The following is a 14,920-nucleotide window of genomic DNA, read 5'->3' on the forward strand; positions in this document are numbered from 1 at the left end:
TTTTACAGGGAATACAAACTCTTCTATAGTCAATTGTACAGCAAGAGGAAGCTTCAGAAGCCCAGGCCCAGCTCCGGCATCTTTCTCTCAGTCCACCAATATGTCGTGTAAGTACACTGAGGAATTTAAGAGCTTACAACATGGTTTTTACTGAAGTCATCTAAAGTGGAAAAGACCGATTTTAAATTAACCACAATATCTAAGGGGGCTGGAAACTGTGGCTTATAAGGAAACATTGCAACTTCATGAGAAGTTTGAGCCAAAGAAAGTATTCTTTATAAAGGGAAATTACTCGATTTAAAAGGAAATTTTAAATGTCATGTTAAGAATGGGACTGCAACTTCCATTAAGTTGTATATTGGCCTTTCGAAAGAAGCAGTGAAAACTTCTTTATAGCTTTTATTAAGGGAAAGAAATGACATGTGTTATGGTAGATGACAATGCTATTCAACTATGTAACTGATTTATTTATAAGAGTAAATATATATTTATGTATATATATATAAATGTATACATGTGTATGTATACAATAAGCATTTATTTATTCAAGTATCTATTGATTGCCTACTGGTTCCAGGCATCATTTTAATGAATAAAGCAAAGAACATTTCTTTTGTGAAACTTATTTTCAAGTGGGGAGACACACAATAAACAATGAACCTACAAATCACGATATTCTATTGTAAGTTAGGAGGTAACACGGGCAGAGGGCATCAGGAATAGAGGAAGGCAGGGGGAGCATTTTAGGTAGGGTGAGTAGGGCATCCATCACAAAGGAACAGACTGCAGACTTCACTGAGCAGGTGACCATCTGAGCAAAAACAGTGAGGGAGTTCTAGGCAGAGCAAATCTGAAGGCAGGGCAACCAGGCAGAAGGGACAGAGCGTGAAGGGGTTAAGGTCTGCATTGTGTGTGCAGGAGCAGCCGGGAGGTGCAGAGACTAGATTAGGGTTAGGGAGGCTGGGGAGAAGTATAGGCGATCAGATCATTGAGGTCTCTGGGCATGAGAAAACATGGGCATTAATCAGACTCATCATATCATCACATAGACACAGGGCATAGAGAACTGGAGAATGCCCCCACCCCCAGCCTCTGTCGGGGGCTGTCTGTCTGTTAGTGGATGCAAACAATTAAAATGTGGTGTACATTAACAGATACACACTACGGTATATGAAATAGATAAACAACAAGGACCTACTGTATGACGCAGGGAGGTATATTCAATACCTTATAATAACCTATAATGGAAAAGAATCTGAAAAAGAATATATATATATTAGTTATATATATATAACTAGATCGCTTTGCTGTACACCTGAAACTAACGTAACATTGTAAATCAACTATGTTTCAATTAAAATTTTTTTGTTTTGAAAAAAAATGCAGTGTAGAAAATGCTGAAGGGACGCAGTGGGTGCTCTAAGAGGCTGTGGAAGTGACATCTTTCCTGGATCTGGAGATGGGGAGAGAAGACTTCCCCCAGGTCACCCAAAATTTGAAATACAAGTAAAATTCAGTCCGGAGAGGAAAGGAGAAGGATTTTTCCAGACTAAGGGAGCAGTAGCATGTACACGTTATTCAGTTAACAAATAGTTATTTGACACTTACTAAGTGAGTTCTAGGAATAGTTTTAGGCATTGGGGGAAACAGTAGTGATCAAACCGTTATTTTTTAAAATCCTTGCTCTCCTAGAGAGGGGTAAAATTAAGAAGGGGTAAAAACATGAAATATTCAGGGAACTTCAGGTACTTTAGTGTGACCTTTATACAAAGTGCCTGTAGAAAGAGGCGGTGGATGAGGCCAGAAGGGTAAACAATAGTTTTCATGCTAAGAAGTTTGGATTTTAGCCAGAAAGAAGGTAGGAGGAGGGTCATCACTGAAGGATATTCCTCAGGGAAAATACATCGTGGGTTTCTCTGAGTCCACGTCAGATACCAAAAAGATTATACAGTAGGGAATACAGGAGATAGACTACAATTGTTTTCAGAAGATAACTTCCAAGGGCCTTTCCCCCCACTTTTCTTATGATGTTTGGAAAGAAAACACAACTGGGGGAGAAGATATTACAACATAACCATATACATATATATATACATACACATATATATATATATATATATATATATATATATATATATGAAAGAAGCTTGGGAGGGTTCACACTGTTTATGATTCATTGCTATTCCCTTCTCCATGGGAAAACTTCACTGTGAAACACTCACATTCCTCCATTGTAAAATAAAAGCTTAAAAATAATACCCATCCATCCTTGTAAAACGACAAGCCAATTTAAACTTGGGAGAAAACAACTTGAAACAGGTTGGGGAAGGGTAAGGAGGGCTTTCATTTACTGACTGTGTTAGTCACTAGATAAGGGCGCTCGGTGCTTTTATGTAGGGTGATCTCCCATTGACCCCCATGGCCATCCTGCGGCATCCATCACAAAGGAACAGGAGATTTTTGCTTTCTAATTGTATCCACTGACACTCTTCTCCCCGAAGACAGATGATCCTCTTTGAGTTAATTTTCATTCTCTGAAGCCAAGCTAGATTTTATTCAGAGTCTGAATTCATGCCATTTGTAGAATTTTTTCTTTTTAGGTGAATTTGAATAGAGGGGTGTATGCAATCTTCATGTTAACACATTTTTTTTAGGTACCTACATTTTTTAAAATGTCAAGCATTCCCATAATTGTACTATCAAGACTGGTTTTGTGCTTCCAAAAGAGTACCTCAATTATATGCAGGTGATATAGGCAGAGTGAAGTAAGTCAGACAGGGAAAGACAAATATCATATGATATCACTTATATGTGGAATCTAAAAAAAGGATATTATTATTTACAAAACAGAAGTAGAGTCACAGATATAGAAAGCAAACATGGTTACCAGGGCTTAAGAGGGAGAGGGGTAGATTGGGAGATTTGGGGATTGACATATACACACTACTGTATATAAAATAGATAACTACTAAGGACCTACTGTATAGCACAGGTAACTCCACTCAATACTCTGTAATGGTCTACAGGGAAAAGAATCTAAAAAAGAGTGGATAGATGTATATGTATAACTGATTCACTCTGCTGTACACCTGAAACTAACACAACATTGTAAATCAACTATACCCCAATAAAAACTTAAAAAAAAAATCATTCCTGGGAAGGAGCCCTCCCAGGCTAGTTTATAGCCTCAAAGTTTAGTGAGGCAGATGCGGGTGTTTTAATGCAACACCGCTAAGCTTCCTCAAGAGGTGAAAGAAAGTTCTTTTTAAAAGTCGCCAAAGACTTTGCCTCACTTGAGAAACCTGTGGCATCTGAGGTGATAACAGAACCAAGTCATTTCAGGCTGGCTGCCCAACTTGCCTGAAAACTTAGTGACAGATAAAACATAAATCAGAGCCCTTATCATCCTGCTTCCTTGCTTGCCAAATGGGGGGTGAGTTTATCACGGACCTGTCGGCCCACTGATGGCTTTTCCCCCCAGTGCTGGGCAGTGGGCAGGGCAGCTGGAAGCGAACTAAAACGTGTTCATGTAAACAAGCAGGGTCAGACTGCCCTGAATTGCCAGTTAGTGAAGTGCCATCCATCTCACTAAACTGTACATTTGATAGGGCCGTATCATCGATATCTTGAAAAGAAAACAAATAAAAAGAAAAAAACCAAGTTCCCTGCTTTAGGCTGGGACCTCTCCTGCTGATAAAAGTACTAAGAACTAAATTGCCTGGCCCAAGCAACTGGCTACTCACTCATCGGAAAGGGGGGGAGTAGCCAGTGCAGGGAGGGAAGAATTTTTTTTAGGGCATTTAGAAATATCATTGGCATTCTCCAAGAAAGCGTGTGGTAGTCACTTTAGTTTTCACTGTATATACTATATATACCAGCCAAAGTACTTTTTCCTAATATTTAAAGGAATGATTCCATGAACCTGTTGGAAAGATGATAAAATTTATGTTATTTTTTCATCTTTTCATGTGATTTGCTTATGGGTACAACAAAGTTGTGAGATGTAAACCTCACAACCCAATCCAATGTTGGTAGTCTGCTAAAGAAATTTATCGATACCTGGAAAGCTTTAAGTCATCTTCCAAACAGGCACTAGTATCCCCTCCCCCCAACCTCGGCAACAAAGTAACAACAGCTTGACTGGCTCACTCTGGGATCGCGGGCAGTAAGGATGTAAGTCTCTCATTTGGAAGAACGGACACACATGTTTTCTGACATAGCTAGGGCAACTCCACTTCCAAGGAAAATATGCGACCTTTACAAAAGGCCAAATGGTTGTGTGTTGGCACCGAAGGGAAAGGGATGTGTCCAGCCGAAGGTGGTGAAAAAGTCTGGAAATTAACTCCTGTCAGCATTGTTCAAAATGTTTGGATGTGAAGTTAATAGTTTAGGAAGAAGAAGAGACAATAGATTCTTTAAGGGAAGACCAAATTAAAATTAGTTTTCCTCCTTAACGGAGTAAGATTAAACCCAAACACATTCTGAGAAGTGACGAACGCTCCTGTTAATTTCCTGATGTGGCATATGGATGTGCATTATTCTGACCACACCCAGATATGATACCATGTGTTGCATGAACACTACTTCCTTGCTCAAGATTGACTCATAGCCGCTGAAAACTCAGATGTTTCCATTTAAAAATTATGTCTGGATATAAATATAGGGAAAATAAATCTATGATCAGCCAAAGATATCAGCATATAAGTTTACTAAAAACACTATAAAAATGGAGGCCAGAAACATTTGTCTAAAATAAAAAACCCAAAGTCTTACAGTCAACAAGTTATTTTGGATGTAGATTTCAGGTAATGCAGCATAGGTTATAAACCATGCTTTTAACTTGATCAGGGACTTCTATTTCAGTAGAATGCCTTTTTTTTTTTTTTAGAGCTTTGTTTTTTCATTTGGTTTTCTCATACTGATATATGTAGTGACCATTCCTTTACATAGTAATGGAAAGCCATACTAACAAAAACTTACCTTGCAAACGATTTTAAACTATCAATATTTTTAGAGAAATTATTGATAACTTACTAAAATAGTAGGCTGGTCTAACATTATATCTCACTGGCAAAAAATCCAAACTCTATTACACTTATGTGCAGCATTGACTTATCAAGGTTTTGCTATATAAACGTACTGGATCAGAATTGGGGACCTGGGGATTTCTACCATGCTTTAGCTGCCTTCTCCACCTAAGCAGTGGAATTGCAGACATTTAGGTTTCTTTATTATTATTTAACATATATCTATCCATTCATCAAATAGTTTTGAATAGCTACCATGTCCTACAGCATATATATATATATATATATATATACACACACACACACTTATTCATATAATAAACACAATATAGTGTATGCATACAAGGGCATACAATAATAAAAAGGAAATATAATACGTCGTTTCACATCTTGAGGAGTTTTCGGTCCAGTCCCAGATATAATATTTTGATGAATTTTAAATGTAAGTTCTTTAAGAGAATGATGAGATGACACAGAATAATGCATTTTATAGTGAATTTCATTAACATCTAAGGAGAGAAATTAAAGATGGCTCCAACCCAAGGAAAGGGCCAGTAATCTTGTCCTATCTTGTCACCAACTTTCAGAAGCACTCCAAGTATCTGAAAAAGTACTGATATTGGGGTTGCTATCTTAAATTGTTTTCTACAATCTTATACTTCTCTGGCACTTCAGAGGAGGCCCTACCTTATTATCATTGCCCTCCAGAAAAAGAAGAGTCACAACCTGTCTCAAGTGTTAAACAACCCTGACTCTTAAGAAATCATTCAAGTTAACCTCCAACATTCATGTTTCAATCTTGGCTTGTCTCGTTATGTCCCCAAAGATGCTTATTAAATTGCACTTTGTCATTCTCTCCTTCAAGCTGAATAATGCCAATTCCTGTCTTCCCAGAAGTAATCCTTTAGTTGTCAAGTATACTATTGATGCTATTAGATTTATCTTCCATTTGGTATATTAACAACTCCAGCTCTTTGATTTGGAGCTAAAAGCTCTGAGACACAGCCTTGTTTAGGGGATTAGGATGGGTCAGGAAGTGTTTCACCTCTGCGTTTTACAGGATTACACCTGGCCCAGGTCAATGATGATACCAACTCAGGTGACTCTTCATTGTCCTATAGGAATATGACACGAGCCATATGTGTAATTTTAAATTTCCTAGTAGTCTCATTAAAAGGAGTGAAAAGAAATAGGTGAAACTGATTTTATTTTATTTATTTTTTTTACATATACATGTATCTATTCTTTTTCAAATTCTTTTCCCACTTAGGTTGTTACAGAATATTGACCAGAGTTCCCTGTGCTGTACAGTAGGTCCTTGCTGGTCACCTATTTTAAATATAGCAGTGTGTACATGTCAATCCCAACTCTCTATCCCTCCCCGCCACCCATCCCCCCCGGTAACCATAAGTTCGTTCTCTAAGTCTGTGAATCTGTTTCTGTTTTGAAACTGATTTTAATAATATATTTCATTTAACTCAGCACAAGATATTGTCATTTCAACATGTAATCAATATATACAATTATTCATGAGACAGGTTTAGTTCTTTTTTACACTAAGTCTTTGAAATCTGGTATGTATTTTACACTTGTAGCACATCTCAATTTAGACTGGTCACATTTGAGTTTCCACAGCCATATATGGCCAATGGACCACACAGGGCTCTACAGAACTAGAAGGCAATCTCAGTAACCTTGCTCCAAACATGGATATCTTCCCGGCTGACAGGCTCAGGGGGTATGAAATCGAAATCATTCTTCCTATAAGACGTGGTCCTTGCTCTCAGTCTCTGTGCTGTTTTATTCCAAGTCTGAACAGTGGTCATTATACTCAGTTTTTTATCACATTACAAAATATTCAAAAGTTCTGCAGGAAGTCTACAAGCTGAATGGCAATTGCCTAGTACTCCTCGGTCGAAAGGGACATTACGCGTGCCTTTTTTTTTTCTATTTACCATTTACTACAGCTCTGTTTTCAGAGTCAGTCAGCCAGTCAAGCAGTATTGATTAGGGCCAGGCATGCTCAAGTGTTCCATATGCACCATAGGGGACAGAGTGCTGGCCTTCAAGGGGCCTCCATGCTGGAGTCCCGCTTTTCACCAGTTTTATCTTGAGGTGCTTACAAGGACTTATCAGACTGCACAATACCCCCTTGGGTGTTAAAAATAAAAACGAAACAATGTGTTTAGTCATTTTCTTTTTGTCCTGTAACGTTCAGATTGGCAAGTTTTCCAGGAAACAAAAACTCCCTTGCATACAAGTGCATTGAATCAAATTGTTCCTTTCCAAAAATATTTTGTAACTGGGCATTATCTCCTCTTGTCTTTGGTACCAGATCAGATCTGAGCTCTTTCTTTTTAAAAGAAACATCAAAGGAAAAAATGCAAAGAATAAGTGAAATAAAAACCATGAAGTGTTATCCACTGGGGTACAAACATCTTTAGGATGAACCACCAACCTCAAGTACTCTGTGGGCAGGAGTTACCTTCCCACAGACAGAAGCGCGCCAAGGAACCACCGAATGACTTCCACCTCAACCAAGTGACTCACAGCTTTTCTTTTTTTTTTTTTTTTTCTTTTTCTTTAAAAATTAATTAATTTATTTATTTATTTTGGCTGTGTTGGGTCTTCGTTTCTGTGCGAGGGCTTTCTCTAGTTGCGGCAAGCGGGGGCCACTCTTCATTGCGGTGCGTGGGCCTCTCATTATCGCGGCCTCTCTTGTTAAGGAGCACAGGCTCCAGACGCGCAGGCTCAGTAGTTGTGGCGCACGGGCTTAGTTGCTCCGCGGCATGTGGGATCTTCCCAGACCAGGGCTCGAACCCGTGTCCCCTGCATTGGCAGGCAGATTCTCAACCACTGCGCCACCAGGGAAGTCGTGACAGCTTTTCTGATCTCAGCTGAAAGCTAAGCCTGAGTTCCCCTGAGTTGCTCTACCAGCTTCTAAAAAAGCAAAGCTCTCAGAACTTCCCCTGGCACCACTTGCTCCTTTCCTCTACTTATCAGCTGACTTTAATGTTCTCTCTTTTTAGCCTTCAAGTTTCTGTGACCTTATTATGACATTTGAGTTGGGTGATTTATCGCTGTTAAATGGCACTGCACTGATTAAACAAAGGCCTTTCTGGCCTCATAGTCAGTTACAATACCGTGATTCAGTGTGATAAGCTTAAACACACACAATTAGATGGGGTAATATCCAATTTGTCAAAGCTCTTGTGGCTTAATTTTCTGTCACAAAGTTTGAAAGAAACAGTGACTGGACAAAAAGCTCCAGATTTATTGCTTAAGTACCTTCCAGTAAATTGATCTTGCCCATGGCGTAATCTCATTTTGGACATTTTGGGAGACAGGGAAGTTCAACCAGCCTGAAACCCCTTAAAATTGGGCCTGAGGGTTCCTGATCACAGAACTTGAAAGCTCAGCAACTAGACAGGAGTGTCTCTTCAGAGGCAGACAACAACCCATTTGCCTGGCCAGAGTTTCCTTTCAGGATAATTGCATGAAAAGAATAAATGTCAGTAAAAGGATGAAAGACTCATGTAGGGAAATAAAAATATACACCAGGTCCTGAAAACATCATCCTGAAACAGGCCACAGCTCTATTTCATGAAGAATAAAACAGAAGCAGCTGACATTTCTTTTAAACGGGTTATTACCATCATAATTATCTTATCCCAGCAATGGCCAGCTTTTCTGGCATATGTTTTCAAGGCAGGCTACTACTTTCTAATTGGAAACAAGATAGAAGATGTCCTTCTCTTGCAATTTTTTGAAACAACATTTACTTTTCCATTTGATGAATAAGAGGGCAGTAACTATGAACATTTTCTGCAGATTCATTGTGGAAAACATTTACTATTGTAGCCTGGTAAAGACACAAAGAGTAAGGCTTATATTCAATGAATATCCCGCAAACATTTATTGGATTATTGAAGACATTGCTCTAGATGTCAGGGAGATAGAAAAATTAGTAACAGACAGTCTTTGTTCGGAAGTTTCTAGTGAAATATATAAGCATGCATGTAGTTATTTTAGTAGACAAAAAAATATGTTGTGAGAGAAGCAAAAAAGTGAGATTATTCTTACCTGGAACAGTCGAGAAGGTATAGGGTCAACTCAGGAGAAGAGGTAATATTGGCAAGAGCTACTAGTAGGTGGTATATGAGCAAACTCTCAATGGAAAAATAGAATTTCTAGTCATGGATAAGGGATATCACAGGAAGAGAAAAGGACATGAACAAAGCCTGATGCTGTCAAGGTGCAAGGCAGAATTATTTCATACCTAGGAAAACGTTTTAAATAATTTACATGAATTTCCATACGTTCATATCCATCAGAGTTGGTCTACACATTGGGATACAGACTAAGAGATTCCCAAAAGTACAGTTGGCCAAACAAGATGGAAGTTTTGTTCTGTCTCGTGGAGCAAGTTCCAGTGAGTTGACAGTGCAGGGCAGGGAGGGCTCTGCGCTCCACAAGGTCACACAGGGGCCCAGGCTCCTCCCACCCTGTGGCCCTGCTGGCCTCAGGATCACTATCCAAAATGTTGTCACTAGCTCCCTGGAATTATATCTGGTCCCTCTACCCCGGATAGGGAGAGAGAAGGGGGAGGGTAAGAAGCATCTCTTCTAAGGAAGTGACCTAAGTGTTGCTCACATTAGCCACCAGCAAGGATCCAGAAGGAGGCTTATGTCCTGTGGAAAATCCAAAGAGTTCTATTACTGATATGAGGAAGGGGAGACCGGATACGGTGGGACAACTAAGCAGTTTCTAACATAGAAGGTGCCCAGTTCATGCTCCTTGCTTAATGAATGAGTGAATAATTGAATGTACAATTGGATGTCATCATGTTCCATACAAGACTCCATCTAATACAGGAATAAGTAATCTTTTAGTTCCTTTTGTGAATCGAAGGAATGGGAGAGGAATTGTGCCAGAGGCTTCTACAGAGGGATGTGTGAGTGTGTGTGTGTGTGTGTGTTTGCAGTGGGGGTGGGGGGAAAGAAGGGAGAGGTGAAGAAAAATTGAACCACCAGAGAATACTGGGGCATCCTTGGTAACAGTGGTTTCTCTTGGGAAGCATTCTGGCTCCTCAATTAGGGGAGCAATTTCTTATCCTGGAGAGAGGAGATTGTTTCTAAATGTACGTCCAACACGGGGACCCTGAAGTTACGTGACCTCCACTCTCTGCTCCACCAGCCATGGCTCCTCATCATCCTCAGATGCTCCATGCCTGTCTCATGCCTCTGATTCACTGTTAGGAACAGGCTCTTCCTCTAGGAAGCAGATAATGGGTCGTACATCTCCAAGTCTCCATCATTCTCCTTGTATCTACATCATATTTCTGTAAAAACAAAAAAAAATGTGTCTGTGGTTCTGGAAGGATACCTCTAGAATTACAAACCTGGGTTCCAATTGTATTTTATATCTGGCTCCAAAAAGAAAGCTCATACCAAACAAAAAGTTTAAGTATACCCACATATATGTGTATATACATATATGTGTGTATACATACATACATATGCATACACACACACACATATATATAAGTTAAAGCTTACCAAATTAAAATGACTACTGCTTCATTAAAGACAAGGGTTTGTTTTCATATCTCACATGAATCACAGTCTAGAACTCAGAGTAGGTGGAATTGAATTTCATGGAGTACATAATCCCAATGTCATGGAAGTTTGGTCACAATACAGTTTGTGCACCTCTTCATCATGTTAGTAATCAATGAAGAAAGATGAGTCTTAGAAAATTGGCAAACTATACACGTCAAGAAGTAACCATAGAGAAGCAAGAAGAACTACAATCCTGCAACCTGTGGAACAAAAACCACATTCACAGAAAGATAGACAAGATGAAAAGGCAGAGGGCTATGTACCAGATGAAGGAACAAGATAAAACCCCAGAAAAACAACTAAATGAAGTGGAGATAAGCAACCTTCCAGAAAAAGAATTCAGAATAATGATAGTGAAGATGATCCAGGACCTCGGAAAAAGAATGGAGGCAAAGATCGAGAAGATGCAAGATATGTTTAACAAAGACCTAGAAGAATTAAAGAACTAATACCTAGAAGAATTAAAGAACAAACAAACAGAGATGAACAATACAATAACTGAAATGAAAAATACACTAGAAGGAATCAATAGCAGAATAACTGAGGCAGAAGAACGGATAAGTGACCTCGAAGACAGAATGCTGGAATTCACTGTCATGGAACAGAATAAAGAAAAAAGAATGAAAAGAAATGAAGACAGCCTAAGAGACCTCTGGGACAACATTAAACGCAACAACATTCTCATTATAGGGGTCCCAGAAGGAGAAGAGAGAGAGAAAGGACCTGAGAAAATATTTGAAGAGATTATAGTCAAAAACTTCCCTAACGTGGTAAAGGAAATAGCCACCCAAGTCCAGGAAGCGCACAGAATCCCAGGCAGGATAAACCCAAGGAGAAACATGCTGAGACACACAGTAATCAAATTGACAAAAATTAAAGACAAAGAAAAATTAATGAAAGCAAAAAGGAAAAAATGACAAATAACATACAAGGGAACTCCCATAAGGTTAACAGGTGATTTCTCAGCAGAAACTCTACAAGCTAGAAGGGAGGGGCAGGACATACTTAAAGTGATGAAAGGGAAAAACCTAAAACCAAGATTACTCTACCCGGCAAGGATCTCATTCAGATTCCACTGAGAATTCAAAAGTTTTACAGACAGGCAAAAGCTAAGAGAATTCAGCACCGCCAAACCAGCTCTACAACAAATGCTAAAGGAACCTCTCTAAGTGGGAAACACAAGAAAAGAAAAGGACCTACAAGAACAAACCCATAACAATCGAGAAGTTGGTAATAGGAACATACATATCGATAATTACCTTAAACGTGAATGGATTAAATGCACCAACCAAAAGACACAGGCTTGCTGAATGGATACAAAAACAAGACCCATATATATATGCTGTCTACAAGACACCCACTTCAGACCTAGCGACACATACAGACTGAAAGTGAGGGGATGGAAAAAGATATTGCATGCAAAATGAAATCAAAAGAAAGCTCAAGTAGCAATACTCATATCAGATAAAATAGACTTTAAAATAAAGAACGTTACAAGAGACGAGGAAGGACACTACATAATGATCAAGGGATCAATCCAAGAAGAAGATATAACAATTATAAATATATATGCACCCAACATAGGAGCACCTCAATACGTAAGGCAACTGCTAACAGCTATAAAAGAGGAAATCAACAGTAACACAATAATAGTGGGGGACTTTAACACCTCACTTACACCAATGGACAGATCATCCAAACAGAAAATTAATAAGGAAACACAAGCTTTAAATGACAAAAGAGACCAGATAGATTTAATTGATATTTAAAGGACATTCCATCCAAAAACAGCAGATTACACTTTCTTCTCAAGTGCACATGGAACATCCTCCAGGATGGATCACATCTTGGGTCACAAATCAAGCAGCAGTAAATTTAAGAAAATTCAAATCATATCAAGCATCTTTTCTGACCACAATGCTATGAGATTAGAAATTAATTACAGGGAAAAAACGTAAAAACCACAAACACATGGAGGCTAAACAGTACATTACTAAATAACCAAGAGATCACTGAAGAAATCAAAGAGGAAATTAAAAAATACCTAGAGACAAATTACAATGAAAACACGACGATCCAAAACCTATGGGATGCAGCAAAAGCTGTTCTAAGAGGGAAGTTTATAGCAATACAAGCCTACCTCAAGAAACAAGAAAAATCTCAAATAAACAAGCTAACCTTACACCTAAAGGAACTAGAGAAAGAAGAACAAACAAAACCCAAAGTTAGCAGAAGGAAAGAAATCATAAAGATCAGAGCAGAAATAAATGAAATAGAAACAAAGAAAACAATAGCAAAGATCAATAAAACTAAAAGCTGGTTCTTTGAGAAGATAAACAAAACTGGTAAACCATTAGCCAGACTCATCAAGAAAAAGAGGGAGAGGACTCAAATCAATAAAATTAGAAATAAAAAAGGAGAAGTTACCTAGACACCACAGAAATACAAAGCATCCTAAGAGACTACTACAAGCAACTCTATGCCAATAAAATGGACAACTTGGAAGAAATGGACAAATTCTTAGAAAGGTATAACCTTCCAAGACTGAACCAGGAAGAAATAGAAAATATGAACAGACCAGTCACAAGTAATGAAGTTGAAACTGTGATTAAAAATCTTCCAACAAACAAAAGTCCAGGGCCAGATGGCTTCACAGGTGAATTCTATCAAACATTTAGAGAAGAGCTAACACCCATCCTTCTCAAGCTCTTCCAAAAAATTGCAGAGGAAGGAACACTCCCAAACTCATTCTATGAGGCCGCCATCACCCTGATACCAAAACCAAAGATACTACAAAAAATGGAAATTACAGACCAATATCACTGATGAATATAGATGCAAAAATCCTCAACAAAATACTAGCAAACAGAATCCAACAACACATTAAAAGGATCGTAAACCATGACCAAGTGGGATTTATCCCAGGGATGCAAGGATTCTTCAATACACACAAATCAATCAATGTGATACACCATATTAACAAATTGAAGAATAAAAACCATATGATTACCTCAATAGATGCAGAAAAAGCTTTTGACAAAATTCAACACCTATTTATGATAAAAACTCTCCAGAACGTGGGCACAGAGGGAACCTACCTCAACATAATAAAGGCCGTATACAACAAACCCACAGCAAACATCATTCTCAATGGTGAAAAACTGAAAGCATTTCCTATAAGCCCAGGAACAAGACAAGGATGTCCGCTCTTGCCACTATTATTCAACATAGTTTTGGAAGTCCTAGCCACAGACTTCTTTTCTCAGAGAAGAAAAAGAAATAAAAGGAATACAAATTGGAAAAGAAGCAGTAAAACTGTCACTGTTTGCAGATGACATGATACTATACAGAGAAAACCCTAAAGATGCCACCAGAAGACTACTACAGCTCATCAATGAATTTGGTAAAGTTGCAGGATACAAAATTAATGTACAGAAATCTCTTGCATTCCTATACACTAATGATGACAAATCTGAAAGAGAAATTAAGGAAACACTCCCATTTACCATTGCAAAAAAAAGAATAAAATACCTAGGAATAAACCTTCCTAAGGAGACAAAAGACCTGTATGCAGAAAACTATAAGACACTGATGAAAGAAACTAAAGATCATACAAACAGATGGAGAGATATACCATGTTCTTGGATTGGAAGAATCAATATTGTGAAAGTGACTATACTACCCAAAGCAGTCTACAGATTCAATGCAATCCCTATCAAATTACCAATGGCATTTTTTACAGAACTAGAACAAAAAATCTTAAAATTTGTATGGAGACGCAAAAGACCCTGTATAGCCAAAGCAGTCTTGAGGGAAAAATACAGAGCTGGAGGAATCAGACTCCCTGACTTCAGACTGTACTACAAAGCTACAGTAATCAAGACAATATGGTACTGGCACAAAAACAGAAATATAGGTCAATGGAACAGGATAGAAAGCCCAGAGATAAACCCATACACCTATGGTCAACTAATCTATGACAAAGGAAGCAAGGATATACAATGGAGAAGAGACAGTCTCTTCAATAAGTGGTGCTGGGAAAACTGGACAGCTACATGTAAAAGAATGAAATTAGAGCACTCCCTAACACCATACACAAAAATAAACTCAAAATGGATTAGAGACCTAAATGTAAGACCAGACACTATGAAAGTCTTAGAGGAAAACATAGGAAGAACACTCTTTGACATAAATCACAGCAAGATCTTTTTTCATCCACCTCCTAGAGTAATGGAAATAAAAACAAAAATAGAGCTTCCCTGGTGGCGCAGT

Source organism: Eubalaena glacialis, chromosome 9 (genome assembly GCF_028564815.1).
Source record: "Eubalaena glacialis isolate mEubGla1 chromosome 9, mEubGla1.1.hap2.+ XY, whole genome shotgun sequence".
NCBI classification, from domain to species: Eukaryota; Metazoa; Chordata; class Mammalia; order Artiodactyla; family Balaenidae; genus Eubalaena; species Eubalaena glacialis.